Genomic DNA, 16716 nt, shown 5'->3' with positions numbered 1-16716 from the left:
ACACACATAAAAATACTGTTCGTCCACCAGCAACACTTTTCACAGCCTATTTAGCACAAGCTGCCAATTTGCAACATGTCTCACGTCAGGAATGTGTCATGGCTTCACGTCAAGAGCTGGGAAACCGAGATCTCGCTTGCAGCCACCTGTATCCCCTGATCCGGAGTCAGTTTTCTCGAGTTTAAAAAAGGCACAGTAATTTATAGAACTGTTGTCTTAGCAGCAGATACTCAGACAGCGAGAAAGACAATTTTGTGAGGTGGGAGGGTAGGTCGTCACGGTGAGGGGCGAACTGTAACCATAGTAAAATTACCTTATGGGTGAACCTGTAATTGCAGGGCCTGAGGGCTCTTTCTCATTTAGAGAAAGAGTGTGCCAACACAGTATAATGCATTATCACATGGAAATTTAGGCACTTACACAAACAAAAATACATCAGGTTTTCATTGTGATATAATTCTTAAAGGAATAGTTTAAACGAAAATGAAAATTCTATTTACTCACGCATATCCTTTTAAGCCTATGTGATATTATGTTTTCTGTGCAACACACAGAACATTTTTGAAGAATCTTTTCTATACAACAACAGTTAATAGAAACCACATCTATTGAGTTCCAAAATTACAAATAGTAAATAAATGGCAGACTTTTTCTTTTTAAATGCATTATTCCTGTAATGTTGACATATGTCACTTATCCATACAGTGTTGTGTTGGTCAGATGTATGTGTTGTACACGTAGTGTAAATTGTGTAGAACAGGGCCTGACTGTGGTTACCTTTGCTTAAAGTGGCAAATATAATTTATTATTGATGGTGATCAAAGTGTAATTAGCTGCAGTTGTGAGCCTGGGGTATACTTTACCCAAACAATGTGCAAGGAACCATATTCAACACACTGGATACACTTACCTGAACAGGTGTGAAACACACAGCTCTGTCCACACAGAGGTACACAAACATAAACACACACATACACACTCGCAGGGAATGCATGAGTACTGGCGAGCAAGGAAAATGCACTCAAACACGTGTTATTGCTAACATGCATTAACGGTTCAAATGAAACAGGGATCAAAAAGTTGTTTTATCGCATTATATGCACATCAGGTAACAACGCAAACACGTTCACAACATTAGTGCTGAATGCAATTTGCGTGCCGCAATTCCTGTTCTTGCAGGTCGGTTTTAATGATTTGGTTGTTGAGGATGCGATGCAGGCAACTGAATCGGCTCTTTAAAATACATATATATAGTGTGCTCGACTACATTGTGCGTCTTAGACCCCATTTCCACCTGGTATTAAGATGCGTCTCGGGTGATCCGATCACATTGCTGTTTGCAACTGGCTGCTGAAATGCGTCTCCTGTGACCACTTGTATTCGGATTTGACGACATACATCAAACATGTCAGTGTGTTAATGCATGATATTAAAGTGCAACAAAGTCAGAAAAGGCAAAGAAAGCGTGAAAAAACCCCCAGATGCGATCAAAATTGAATCTAAGCCCAAACGCAACATGTCAAGCAGAATTATCCATTATTTTAGTGGATTATCTGTATTAAAAGAGCTTCAGGTGTTTGTACTTGTTATTTGACTTGATATCAGACACACTAAAGAAGATCTGAGAAGCTCTTGTGATTGTGTATGTTTCTGTTTTTTTTAATTTTCTGATCGGACGGTTATTTCCTTCCGCTCATAACCGGAAGGAAGGATTGACAGGTGAGGGGTGAGGGGTGAGGGGTGGTGCTCCACTGCTGCCAGGATGCATATAGGACAGATTAGCTTTTACATCTTAAATGTTATGTGGACACATGCGTTTTTGACCACGTTTGTATGTGGTTTTTGTGATCTGATCACAAAACAGAGAACGCCTAGACCCCGTTTAGACCTGTATTTAGGGCTGACCTCATGTGATCGGAACACCCGAAATGCATCTTAATACCAGGTGGAAACGGGGTCTTCAGTATATGTGCGGTTATAAAGCTCCATTATTCTTCATCATTTGGTCATTATTTGATTAATTACTGCTGCAACGATAGCTAAAAGATGAACACAAACATCTTTTTTGAATAATATTCTGTTTACCGCTGGCTTTTCTTTTTTGGTAATAGCACAACATTAATAGCTTCAGGTAAACAGTGCTTTTTGTGAATAAGGAGGTTCTATAAAAAGCCTAATTTACATAGAACAAAGGCGTATTTGCGCTGAAAAGAATGACAATAAGCACGTTTACATGCACATTTTACACTGATTATGCAGAATAAGCTAACAACATGTGAGGTCATGTACTTAAATGCCTTAAACTGTGTTTCTTTTTCATAAACGGTTTAAGTAAACACTGTTTTCTTGCATTGTCGTTTTTTGTAAATAAACCAATTTTTGGTAGTTATCAGTGTATTGGTGTGCATGTTAATGCACTCAATGATTTAAATACTGAAAGAACCAAACAATTTCAGTGCATTTAGTGCAATAAACTGGATTGTGGGTTGTTAGTGAATAAGACTCAACGTTTTTGTGCTGAAATACTGCATGAAAAAGTAGTGTAACTGTTTAATTAATTAATTCCTGTGGTTTTCGACAATATGAGTGCGTGTGTGGCATAGTCTCTTTGAGCTGGGTTAAAATGCAGTCACTGTAGGGAGAGATTGCTGCACTTTGCCAGCAGCCCATGTAAGTTCTGAGCTACTGATCTGATGAGCGCTCAGAGAGAAAACAAAGCAGAGGGTGAGAAAATGAAAGAGACATACAGGGTAAAGAAATAAGAGAAAAGGTCAGATTGGTGTTCACCTGCCAAAGAGAACGGAAAGGTACAATCTTCTGAGAATTATTTGGAAGACCACGATGCGCACAGTCCTCAGTAGAAATGTGCTCCGTGTTACACACACACACACTTACTCTCGCTGCGTTTCTTTCTTAAGGCTACCTCGTGATGAATGGGGCTTGACTTACTGGTAAATGAGAAAATTTAGCAGAGTCAAGTACACAGGATATCTACCTCCGTTACATCCTGCTACGCAACCCCAAAATCAACACACAACTACAAAACCCTATAGCGACGGAAAACAAAACAAAGTCAACATGATCCTACAAGCAAGATGACATCTACAATCATACAGTCAGACATCCCCTGTGGCAGTTTAACAGAACATTATTTTACAGTTTCATGTACAACAGTAAAGAGAAGACTCAGAGGTGCAGGCCTTATGGGAAGAATTGCAAAGAAAAAGCCACTTTTGAAACAGAAAAACAAAAAGAAAAGGTTAGAGTGGGCAAAGAAACATAGACATTGGACAACAGATAATTGGAAAAGAGTGTTATGGATCTTAACCCCATTTATCTTTTGTGGGATCAGCTAGACTGTAAGGTGACAGAGAAGTGCCTGACAAGACAGCCACAAAGCTGTCATTGCTGCACGTGGAGGATTTTGTGATGAGAACCCTTTGAAGTAGTTTAAGAAGTTCTGAACATTTTTTTTCAAATTGTAATAATAATTTTTCACGTTATTAATGTCCTGACTATACATTGTGATCAGTTGAATGCCACTTTGGTGAATAAAATTACCAATTTCTTTCCATAAGAGCAAAATCTGTACATTATTCCAAACTTTTGGCCACCAGTGTACATGTAAATATTAAAAAAATGTACATAAATGTAAGCAAAACTGTGTCGTACAGTAACCAGGTGCTAATCTGTCTATCTACACTGAAAGCGAAAATGCTGGACGATGCAACACAATCACAACCAAACAGGACGGCATGGTTACTTCTGATGGAGGGAACAAGACGTTGTGTTGATGTAGTGACACTAGGAGTCACTCTTGGGAGCCCCAAACACCTCTGCTTTTTTGAAAAAAGGCCATTGGGAATTGGCGAGTGGAATATGCATGCCATTCCCCTGGACATACGGGTATAAAAGGAGCTGGTATGCAACCACTCATTCAGATATTCTCTTCGGAGCCGAGCGGTTGTATTCAGTGCACTGAATTCAATTTCCCTCCAAAGACGCACCTCAAAACTGCTGGATTTACGGCGCATTTCAGCGGCTTCTCCCCCTCTGCACCCATGGAGTGCAGAGAACGCCCCTGGGCGCTTCGGCAGAGCGAAAAAAGAGAGTATATTCTAAAAGAGTATATGTTCATTCACAAAAAGATCGGCACACACGGAACATCTATTTAAAGATGCCTTTCCGTTTGTGTGTTATTCCTGTTTGCGGACGTTATCTCTCCACTTCTGTTGGCCACGATCGCTGTCTTACATGTCTGGGTGCTGCCCACGTGGAGACATCGTTCGTGGAAGGATCATGCGAGAACATGACCATGGCAATGTTGCGGTCACGGCTTGCTGTGACCTTCGTCGCCCGGAGAGCGAGGTCGGTCGACGAGCGCAGTTCCTGCATCAATCCCAGGTCAGAACTACCCTTGTGCAGTTCTTTTAGCACCTTGGCTTGGTGTACTTGCAGGAGAGCCATGGCATGCAGGGCTTAGGCGGCTTGTCCAGCGGCACCGTAGGCTCTAGCCTTCAGGGACGACGTAAACGTACAGGCCCTGGACAGGAGTTTCGGGCACCCACCTGGGGGATCACCGAATACCCCCTGGCCGCTCTGCCATCAAGGGTAGCGAGAGTGGGGGAGCTGATAGACTGGGACCGGGCAGTAAACGGTGCCTCTCACGATCTTGTCAGCTCCTCATGCACTTCCGGGAAGAAAGAAACGGGGGCAGGGTGGGGTTGTGGGTGGCACCCCGAGCCCAGGAACCAATCGTCGAGCCACGAGGGTTCAGGGGAGAGAGGAGGGTCCCACTCTAGCCTGATGCTCATGGCCGCCTGGGAAAGCATGTCCGTAATTTCCGCGTCGGCCTGGGACTGGGCGACCATTCCCGAAGGAGGAAGCCCAGTTGAAGCCTCTGCATCGACTGGACGAGCCCGCTCTCCGATGCTGCGCTCGATAACTCGTCTTCTTCCTGGGCTCCGAATGAGATGTCGAACTCGCCCTGAGGTGAGCCGGCGATCTCATCTGAGCACTCGACCAGAGCAAGCGAACATACTGGGGAATGGGAGGTCTGTGGGGGGATACCCGGTGGAGGTGGTCCCATTGAGGTCCCCAAATCGCCCCGGTGCTAACCGGCATGGACTCATACCCATAGGTATAAGGGCCGAGGCGGGGAGCCGCTGGGGTGCCTTGCTTTCTTACGAATGCAAGCCGCGACCGCAACGTTGCCATGGTCGTGTTCTTGCAGTGAGGACAAGACCCATCCACAAACGATGTCTCTGCGTGGGCAGCGCCCAGACACGTAAGACAGCGATAGTGGCCGTCAGAAGCGGAGAGATATCGACCGCAACCAGGAATAACACACAGACGGAAAGACGTCTTTAAAAAGACGTTCCGTGTGTGCCACTCTTTTAGAAAGAAAATATACTCTTTTTTTTTTTTTTTAGAATATACTGAAGTGCCCAGGGGCGTTCTCTGCACTCCACGGGTGCAGAGGGGGAGAAGCCACTGATATGCGCCGTAGAATCCAGCCGATAAGGTGAATGAACTTCGCGGATGAATTCAGCTTCAATGAATAGAACCGCTCAGCTCCGAAGAGAAAATCTGAATGAGTGGTTGCATACCAGCTATAACCTGTTGCTTGTCCTATTTTTCTTTGTGTGTGTATTACTTACTTGTCTAAAAATTGGGGACAAATCAACCACATTGTGGAGTCCAGCCAGTGGTAAACTACTTAATAAATGTACTAAATAATGTCTTGATGAAAATATGAAGATAAAAGTTTATGGTGGAGGATTAGGTTTATCGGTGCAAACAGGGTTAGTGGGTAGGAAATATCATTAGCTCAATAAAAAAAATAAAAGATAAAAAATAAAAAAGTAAATAGAAAGTCCTCACAAGGAAAAAAAAACAAGCATTTGTGTGTGTGTGTGTTTGAGGACATCCAGATGTCCACCCTGAAGTCCAACTAGAGCGATTTGACTGTGACTTCCTGTCTATGTGGATTTGACATTTTTAACTAGAGCTTTATAATTATTCAGTAGTCTCATATTGTCCAAGCCTCTCACCATGCCCTCGGGTCTCTTGATCAAGTGCAAAGTGATTGAGTGACTCAGCATTCTTCCACATACTCCACACCAACTGGTCAGCTTACCTGTTTAGAATTCCTCTCCGTTTTATGAAGCCATAATTCTGATGTGTTGGATCATAAATACTGAGAGCGTGTAAAGTTCAGCAGAGCCTCTGTAGGTGAGTTTATACTGTACCTTTTGTCAGCCGAATCTGTTCCAGACATGAATTTTCAAAACACTTTCACACAAGAGCTGTTTGGTTCTTTTGGTTGGTGTGAGAGTCAATATTCATTCACAAGTCTGCTTGAAAGAGTAATCTAAGGTTGGGTTCATGTGTACTTCTGTGTACAGTTTGCAAATGAGTGCAACAGTCTTGTTCCAGAAGTTAAAAATACCATTAATTATTTTTTTCCATGGAGGAATGGATTTTTTAATGACAGACTTTAAAGACAGACTTACTGTGTGCTCTGAGGTTGTTAAGCAGTGGTATATGCTTCTGTTGAAACCGTTTTCAGCTTAAATCATTTAAAAATAAAAAAAAAATAAAAAAAAAAAAATAAAAATAAAAATATATATAATTTTTTACTTTTTTTATTTTTTTTATTAGTTTTAATAGTGTAATTTGTCCAATCCACGAATTAGAGAATTGTGGCAAACAAAGTGCACCAAACAAGCGCAGAAGTGACTGCACACGTCCATGACTGTGAATGACACAACTAAGTATCTCTCTCTCACTCTCTCTCTCTCTCTCTCTCTCTCTCTCTCTCTCTCTTTCTATACATACAGTATATATACTGTATATATATATATATATATATATATATATATATATATATATATATATATATATATATATATATAGAAGAGAGAGAGAGTATATTAATATTTTGCAATACACTTAAAAAATGTATTTTATAATCAACAACTTTTAATCAAATGTTTAATAATTTTTCCAGGATTTTTATTCAATTACCCCATTTGAAATTCTTTATGAGAATGTAGTTCATCCCCCTCATGAAAAACATTAAGTACACAGTCTTGTACCTTTTTGTACAGTTGTGCTCAAAAGTTTGCATACCCTGGCAGAAATTGTGAAATTTTGGCATTGATTTTAAAAATATGACTGATCATGCACAAAAATGGTCTTTTATTTAAGGATTGTGATCGTATGAAGCCATTTATTATCACATAGTTGTTTGGCTCCTTTTTAAATCATAATGATAACAGAAATCACCCAAATGGCCCTGATCAAAAGTTTACATACCCTTGAATGTTTGGCCTTGTTACAGACACACAAGGTGACACACACAGGTTTAAATAGCAATTAAAGGTTAATTTCCCACACCTGTGGCTTTTTAGATTGCAGTTAGTGTCTGTGTATAAATAGTCAATGAGTTTGTTAGCTCTCACGTGGATGGCACTGAGCAGGCTAGATACTGAGCCATGGGGAGCAGAAAAGAACTGTCAAAAAACCTGCGTAACAAGGTAATGGAACTTTATAAAGATGGAAGAGGATATAAAAAGATATCCAAAGCCTTGAAAATGCCAGTCAGTACTGTTCAATCACTTATTAAGAAGTGGAAAATTCGGGGATCTCTTGATACCAAGCCAAGGTCAGGTAGACCAAGAAAGATTTCAGCCACAACTGCCGAAGAATTGTTCGGGATACAAAGAAAAACCCACAGGTAACCTTAGGAGAAATACAAGCTGCTCTGGAAAAAGATGGTGTGGTTGTTTCAAGGAGCACAATATGACGATACTTGAACAAAAATGAGCTGCATGGTCGAGATTCCAGAAAGAAGCCTTTACTGTGCCAATGTCACAAAGCCCGGTTACAATATGCCCGACAACACCTTGACACGCCTCACAGCTTCTGGCACACTGTAATTTGGAGTGACGAGACCAAAATAGAGCTTTATGGTCACAACCATAAACGCTATGTTTGGAGAGGGGTCAACAATGCCTATAGTGAAAAGAATACCATCCCCACTGTGAAGCATGGTGGTGGCTCACTGATGTTTTAGGGGGTGTGAGCTCTAAAGGCACGGGGAATCTTGTGAAAATTGATGGCAAGATGAATGCAGCATGTTATCAGAAAATACTGGCAGACAATTTGCATTCTTCTGCACAAAAGCTGCGCATGGGATGCTCTTGGACTTTCCAGCATGACAATGACCCTAAGTACAAGGCCAAGTTGACCCTCCAGTGGTTACAGCAGAAAAAGATAAATGTTCTGGAGTGGCCATCACAGTCTCCTGACCTTAATATCATCAAGCCACTCTGGGGAGATCCCAAACATGCAGTTCATGCATGACAACCAAAGACTTTACATGACCTGGAGGCAATTTGCCAAGACGAATGGGCAGCTATACCACCTGCAAGAATTTGAGGCCTCATAGACAACTATTACAAAAGACTGCATGCTGTCATTGATGCTAAAGGGGGCAATACACAGTATTAAGAACTAAGGGTATGCAGACTTTTGAACAGGGGTCATTTCATTTTTTTCTTTGTTGCCATGTTTTGTTTTATGATTGTGCCATTCTGTTATAACCTACAGTTGAATATGAATCCCACATGAAATAAAATAATGTGTTTTGCCTGCTCATTCATGTTTTCTTTAAAAATGGTACATATATTACCAGTTATCAGAGGGTATGCAAACTTTTGAGCACAACTGTATGTGTCTTTTTGTCAGATTTTCAAATATTTTTTTTGCTTCAAACCAAAGTTTGTAATGTTGTGAATCACCTTGGAGCTGGTTGGTTTAGTTCATGGCTTAAAACTCTTGTGAAGAATTTTTTAGAATCCTTTGTAAAAAATGAATGGGAAAACTACTCCTGGAACCAAGATGGCTGAAGAAATGGACAAGCATTTTTGCGCTCTAAAGATACTGCTTTTGATAATGCAAATTCATAAATAGCAAACATTTGAAGTAGGGATGTGCCAGGTTGGTCAACTAATTGACTAGTCGTTTAAAAAATGACAAGTTGATTAGTGGGGTTGACTACAAAAAATATATATTTTTAATGGTGGTGGTTTTAATGAGATATGTAATTTTCAGTTTAATTGAGAGCAAACAAATTAAACTCCTTAGAGAGTTTTTTGCATGATGATAGCTTGCTGTGAATAACAGTCATCACAGTAAAACCCTCTGCAAGAAGTTTAGTCTCTTTAATGTTTTAGGTTTAGTCTTTTTATGTACTGTTGTTGCAGCAAAGCGCTGCATCAACAACACATTACAAGACGATCACTGTCAGAATTATATATCCTCTGCTGTGAGTAATATTCCCATATATTTGTAAGGTTCTGTGGAGAGATTAAAGTATTTTGCTGATTCTGTCAGAGACTTCTTACCTTAAAAAAAATAGTTGCAGTAAAAAAGGTTTAAACTGCTGGATGTTTTGAACGATTATCATGAAGTTCTGTTCTCCTGAAGCACTCCAGTTACATTAAAGCACGTAATTCTACGTTCAGGATGCGCTTAAGCAGTTTTATGCTGCTCCCTATTGAAGCCTTTCTCATTTCTCACCTTTCTTACTTAGATAGTTTTGCGCAATAAGATGTTAAAGTAACAGTCAGGGTTGGGAGGGTTACTTTTTAAATGTATTCCACTACAGATTACAGAATATATGCTGTAAAATGTCATTTGTAATGTATTCCGTTAGATTACTCAAGGTCAGTAACGTATTCTAAATACTTTGGATTAGTTTTTCACTTGTTTTGACTATAAAAACTCTGCCAGTACAGTAAGACAAAATACACATGTTAAAAATACATTCTCTGAAAAACGTCATGGTTACTTGTGTAACCTCCATTCCCTGATGGAGGGAACGAGACATTGTGTCGATGTAGTGACACTAGGGGTCACTCTTGAGAGCCCGAGACACCTCTGAAAATTGGCGACTGGTATTTGCATGCCACTCCCCCGGACATACGGGTATAAATGGAGCTGGTATGCAACCACTCATTCAGGTTTTATGCTGAGGAGCCGAGACAAGGTCCAGCCATTTCAGCGGGTAGTTCAGCATTGTGGCAGGAGGGACACAATGTCTCGTTCCCTCCATTAGGGAACGGAGGTTACACAAGTAACCATGACATTCCCTATCTGTAACTCACTCAATGTTGTGTCGATGTAGTGACACTAGGGGTCCCTAAACGAAACGCCACAACTGGCTGAACTGTGTTACGTGAACTGGCGGTGTGTGGTGGGCAGACTACTGTGTGCCTCATAGCCAGCACACCAGGTCAACACGTAACCTCCCCCAACATAGTTATGAGTGTTGAACGGCCCTTTGGGGACAAGTCGACTACCCAAAAGATAGAGACAGGCTAACCCAGTCGTGGCCTCTTTTCCCCTTCTCTTTTTCCACTACCTAAAAAAGAAGGGGGATTATCCGACTGGGCTGCCAGGTCTAGTCGGGGGGGGTGTCCCTCCCAAGGGGAAGACACCGTGGAGACCACACCTCGCCCAAAGAGAGGGGGGGATATTTAAGTGGAAGAATATGTCACATGGTCTTTCCAACCATGTGGAGAGTCTTCAAGGTAGATCCTACCCAACGGGGGAGGAGTTACTACAAACATGGAGACTGGGGCAGAGGGGCTTTGCCCAAGGAAGACGCAGTTTGCCAACAGGGAAATGAATTAGCGGAAGATATATATCGCATGGGGTTAGCCTTACAGGGAACCGTCACATGCAGAGCACCTACCCCAGAACAGGACTCTTAGTTAGCACATGTATTGGGCCAGTAGCGAGTCTCTCTGAAAACTTGACTGCCACAGGGCTCGGAGGAAGTCAACCAGGGAACAAAGCTTGTGAACACTACTGGGAATTAATGCCGCAAGTCTTCAGCTCAAAAGGAGGTGGAAAGCGCTATGTGCAAGTGATACACCCAGCTGGTGCGGTCTGGAGGGATTCAGCCTCCTGGTGCCTCTTAGGAACCTGATGATCAGGTCGTGCTTCCCTAAGGACTTACCGTCGACTGCGTCGTGGTGTGCTGCTATGACGGCAACATACACCTTCAAGGTGGAAGGGGACAGCCTCCCTTCCAACCTCTCCTGCAAGAAGGAAAGCACTGATCCAACTGCGCATCTGTGGGGGTCTTCCCGTTGGGAAGAACACCACTTAGCAAACAGACGCCACTTAAAGGCATACAGGCGCCTCATAGAGGGGGCCCTAGCCTGAGTGATTGTGTCTACCACCGCAGGTAGACATGGATATTCCAGAGGTCTGGTCGCGGGTGCCAGTTGGTGCCCCGTCCCTGAGAAAGAAGGTCTTTCCTCAGGGGAATTTGCCAGGGGGGGCTGTCGTGAGGAGCTTGAGGTCCGAGAACCACGTCTGGGTGGGCCAGTAGGGTGCTACCAGGACGACCTGCTCCTCGTCCTCCCTGACCTTGCATAGGGTCTGTGCAAGTAGGCTCACTGGGGGAAACGCATATTTGCACAGGCCAGGGGGCCAGCTGTGTGCCAGCGTGTCTATACCGAGGGGGGCCTCAGTGAGGGTGTACCAGAACGGGCAGTGGGAGGATTCTTGGGAGACGAACATGTCCACCTGTGCCCATCCGAATCGACTCCAAATCAGCTGGACCACCTGTGGGTGGAGTCTCCACTCTCCCCTGAGGGTAACCTGCCATGACAGCGCATCCGCTGTAGTGTTGAGGTTGCCCAGGATGTGAGTGGCTCGCAACGAATTGAAGTGCTGCTGACTCCAGAGGAGGAGACGGCAGGCGAGTTGTGACATACAACGAGAGCACAGACCTCCTTGGCGGTTGACATATGCTACCGTCGCCTTGTTGTCTGTCCGAACTAACACGTGTTTGCCCTGGATCAATGGCCAAAACCTCCACAGGGCGAGCTGAATTGCCAACAACTCGAGGCAGTGGATGTGCCAATGCAGTCGCAGGCCCATCCACAGGCCATTGCAAACAGCACCCCAGCCCATTTTGGAGGTGTCCATCGTGACCACGACGTGCCTGGAGACCAGTTCTAGGGGAACACCTGCCCATAGAAACGAGAGGTCAGTCCTAGGGCTGAAAAGACGGTGACAGACCGGCGTGATGACCACGCGATATGTCCCATGGTGCCATGCCCATCTCGGGACTCGAGTCTGAAGCCAGTACTGAAGCGGTCTCATATGCATCATTCCAAGCGGGGTGGCTACCGCTGAGGATGCCATATGTCCCAGGAGCCTCTGAAAAAGTTTCAGTGAAACCGCTGTTTTCTGTTTGAACGCCTTCAAGCAGGCCAGCAAAGACTGGGCATGCTCGTTCATTAGGCGCGCTGTCAAAGAGACTGAGTCCAGCTCCAAACCGAGAAAAAAGATGCTCTGAACCGGGAGGAGCCTTCCCTTTTCCCAGTTGACCCGAAGCCCTAGTCGGCTGAGGTGTGAGAGCACCAAGTCCCTGTGTGCGCACAACATGTCCCGAGAGTGAGCTAGGATTAGTCAGTCATCGAGATAGTTGAGAATGTGAATGCCCACCTCTCTTAACGGGGCAAGGGCTGCCTCTGCAACCTTCGTGAAGACGCAAGGAGACAGGGACAGGCCGAAAGGGAGGACTTTGTACTGATAAGCCTGACCCTCAAATGCAAACCGCAAGAAGGGTCTGTGTCGAGGAAGGATCGAGACGTGGAAGTACGCGTTCTTCAGGTCTACCGCCACAAACCAATCTTGATGCCAGACACTTGCCAGAATGCGTTCTTACTTCAGCATCTTGAATGGGAGTCTGTGTAAGGCCCGGTTCAGTATTCGCAGGTCCAAGATTGGCCACAACCCACCACCTTTTTTCGGTACGATGAAGTAGGAGCTGTGAAACCCCTTCTTCATCTCAGTTGGAGGGACAGGTTCTATTGCACCCTTCCGTAGGAAGGTAGTGGTCTCCGTGCACAAGGTAGCAGCGTTTTCGTCCTTGACCAAGGTGAAGTGGATATCGCTGAACCTGGGCGGGAGCCTGGTGAACTGAATCGCGTAGCCGAGTCGGATGGTCTAGATCAGCCATCGTGACGGATTGGAAAGCACAAGCCACACATCCAAGTTCTGTGCAAGGGGGACCAAGGGGACAACATCGTCAGACGTACCGGCAGGTGGGGCCTCGCAGCGGGGCAGAGCTCGAGGTGCCACACCACGTCGTGGCCGTGCTGAGTCTAGGAAAATCGAAGCACTTACCTGGCTCCCTGTGACCACCCCAGGAACAGCCTGGGATGGGGGAGGAAGAGGCCTGTCCTCATAACCCGTGGAGACTGCAACATCGGGGGTGGCTGTGTGCCACAGCTGGGTGCTCGGGGGCGGAAAGACCACCACTGGAGCGCCAATCCTGCAAGGAAAAACCTGTGGATGGTAGTCGTGATGACGACCGTGCACACTGGGTATGTGACCCAGGGAGGAAGGAAACCGCTCTTTTGCTGACCTGTTGGGTACCGCAGCCACTTAGGCATGCGGTGAAATCAAACAAAAAGGCAACAAAAGATTTTCCACCCGGCCCTCCACTGGGGGATGGAGTGGTCCTCTTACCAGCTCCAGGTGAGTGGGTTTCTTCGTCCCTGGGTCGCCCTTCTCAGGGGAGCTTTGACAACCTCCGTGGGTTCTTAGCAGCCGACTGTGAGACGGGTGGCATCTGCTTCCTGCGGTGAGCTCCACGCCAGGGCCAGGCCAGAGGGGCGGGCTGCGGTGGTGCCGGTGCAGTCACCGCAGGGGGACGCTCTTGGCGACGAGCAGATGGGGTGCGGGATCTTGAGCCGTGCCGGGGCAGGATGTGCCGGATGGCCTCCGTCTGCTGCTTCACCGCTGAGAACTGCTGGGCAAAGTCCTCGACGGTGTTGCAGAATAGGCCAGCCTGGGAAATGGGGACAGCAAGAAACCATGTCTTGTCATTTAGCAACAAGCCATGGCATGCAGGGCAGAGGCGGCTTGTCCAGCAGCGCTGTAGGCTTTAGCCGTCAGGGATGAAGTGAACCTACAGGGCTTGGAAGGGAGCTTAGGGTGTCCGCGCCAGGTGGCGGCGCTCTGCGGGCATAGGTGCACTGTGAGCACCTTATCCACTGGGGGAATCGCCGTATAGTCCCTGGCCGCCCCGCCATCGAGGGTAGTGAGGGGGAACTGCGGAATCGGGGCCGGGCAGTAAAAGGTGCCTCCCACGATTTCGTCAGCTCCTCGTGCACTTCCGGGAAGAAAGGCACTGGAGCGGGGCGTGGCTGCTTTGAGCTTCTCCTCTTTTTGGAGGCTTCCACGTCCGACTGGACAAGCCCGCTCTCCGATGCTGCACTCGAGAGCTCATCATCTTCGCGCTCCGAACAAGAGGCCAGACTCGCCGTGAGACGAGCCGGCGGACTCATCCGGAAGCCCGACTGGGGCAGACGAGCGTGCTGGGGAACGGGAGGTCCACGGGGGATACCCGGCGGAAGCGATCCCATTTGGGTCCCCAAATCAACCCCAGTGCTAGCCGCGCTGGCCTCATGCAAAAGCAAGCCGCGACCGCAACGTTGCCATGGTCATGTTCTCGCAGTGAGAACATGAACCATCCACAAATGCTGCTTCCGTGTGGGTCGCATCCAGACACGAAAGACAGTGATCATGACCATCAAAATTTGAGAGATAACGACCGCAACCAGGAATAACACACAATCGGAAAGGCATCTTTAAAAAGACGTGTCTTTAAAAAGACGTTCCGTGTGTGCCATTCTTTTAGAGAATTATATTCTTTTAGAGGAAAAGGCTCTATCAGAAAATATACTCTCTTTGTTTTCTGCCGAAGTGCCCAGGGGCGTTCTCTGCAGTGCACCAGTGCAGAGGAGGGAGAAGCCACTGAAATGCGCCGTCAGATCCAGCAATGAGGTGAATGAACAGTAGAATTCAGCTCAGTGAGCATGACCGTTTGGCTCCGAAGAGAAAATCTGAATGAGTGGTTGCATACCAGCTCTTTTTATACCCGTATGTCCAGGGGAGTGGCATGCAAATACCACTCGCCAATTTTCATTGGCCTTTTATCAAAGACCAGAGGTGTCTCAGGCTCCCAAGAGTGACCCCTAGTGTCACTACATCGACACAACGTCGAGTGAGTGACAGATAGGGAACCTAAATATCTTATGCAATGTTGTTTCAAAAACAAGATTAATCTAACTGATCTTGTTTTAAGGATTTTTAGACATTTTTACAGGAAAACAATACAAGAATTATTATCAAGAATATGATTTTTGCCCTAATATCAAAGGTCTTACTAGAAAAAAAGAAGTTATGATCCAACTTGAATTTTCTTGATAAAAAAAAAAAATATGATCGTGCCTGGTAACATGTGCATGTAAAATGACTAGAAATAGCATTTTAGCTTAGCATAAAGCTGACAATTTACACAAGGTTTATTTCTATTTCTTCTGCTCCAAACTTCAAACTTCTCTGTCTGCTCATATGAATGTAACACATCATAAGAAAGTGTTTCACCGCTGTTCAAATGCACTTTGGATCGCATCATTTATATGTATACATTTTTCCATCTGAAAGGACTAAATATTAAATGAAACAAATGACAATAAAATGCAAAGTAATCTCTTCAAAAAGGCATTTTACAGCATGTATTCTTTAATCTGTATTGGAATACATTTCAAAAGTAACCCTCCCAACCCCGGGTACCAAATATTACAAAGTTAAAAAAAAAGAAATTGTGGGAGTGGAATTTAACTCCTGTTTGGACAAAGCGAGTGTAAAGGCAGTCTCATTCTTTATTCCTCACATCCTTCTGTTATTATCTGACACATATCTCTGTTTTAAAAAAAAGCAGATGACCTACGTTGTTTGGACATAGTGTGAATGTGTAATGTTCTTTCAGCTAAACTGCACAGTTCTGATAGATTACCACACAGCATGTGACTCATTGTTTTCACATTGAGTGTGTTTTGTGCGAACATGTATGTGTCAGTGTCCATGACTGATTTGTTAATAAAAACACATCATAATGTTTCTGAATTGGCTTTGTATGAAGGAGAATTTGTGTGCAGTGCATGTGTATTTAGGGTTGGAAGCATTTTCTCTGTGTGTCTGTGTGTGTGTGCATGTGTGCGTGTGTCTGAGCTGGGTGTCACTGTGTATGTGAGAGAATGTAAAAGCCTGCCAGCAGACACACAAAGTCCCTCATCACTTGAGATTAAAATGTCAAAGGAAAGATGGCAAGAAATGTGGAGCAGTCGCTCATATCTCTCTCTTCCTCTTTCTCTTCTTTTTGTGCAAGCCCTCAACATCTTCCAGTAGATTTCATTGCAAGGATGTATTTCAGCATACACTACATGGCCAAGAGTATATGGACACTCCCTTCTAAATAATGCATTTGGCTATTTCAAATACATCAATTAATAGCAGGTGCACAGAATCAAAGATACAACCATACAGTTTCCTTGTACAGTAGCTTGGATGATTTGCTGTTAAATGATAGTAGTTAGTTTGGTAGTTGGTTGGTACTTGCAGTTAATGTATAAAATTCCAGTACTTTGTACTTCCATAAGAATACATATTTGATCATCCAAGATCTTGCTGCTTAAACAAATTTTAAAGGGTTTGCAGTGCAATTATATTGCATCTATTGTGTTGGATGGGCAGACATAGTTATGTGCCAATGGGAAAAGTAACGTTTCTTTTAACATTTCCTCCCTTGGTGTTGCAGTGTATGTTTACTCTGAG

At 44.6% G+C, this 16716-nt stretch overlaps 1 protein-coding gene across 4 annotated transcripts in view; it reads left to right on the top strand.

Moving 5' to 3' along the window:
• Window positions 1–16716, top strand: part of LOC127435482 (potassium voltage-gated channel subfamily D member 2-like) — a 192644-nt gene that overhangs the window by 59707 nt on the left and 116221 nt on the right. The window lies entirely within an intron of this gene.

Source organism: Myxocyprinus asiaticus, chromosome 45 (genome assembly GCF_019703515.2).
Source record: "Myxocyprinus asiaticus isolate MX2 ecotype Aquarium Trade chromosome 45, UBuf_Myxa_2, whole genome shotgun sequence".
Taxonomy (NCBI): domain Eukaryota; kingdom Metazoa; phylum Chordata; class Actinopteri; order Cypriniformes; family Catostomidae; genus Myxocyprinus; species Myxocyprinus asiaticus.
Note: the sequence above shows the minus strand (reverse complement) of the source record. Positions and strands in the feature narration are given on the sequence as shown.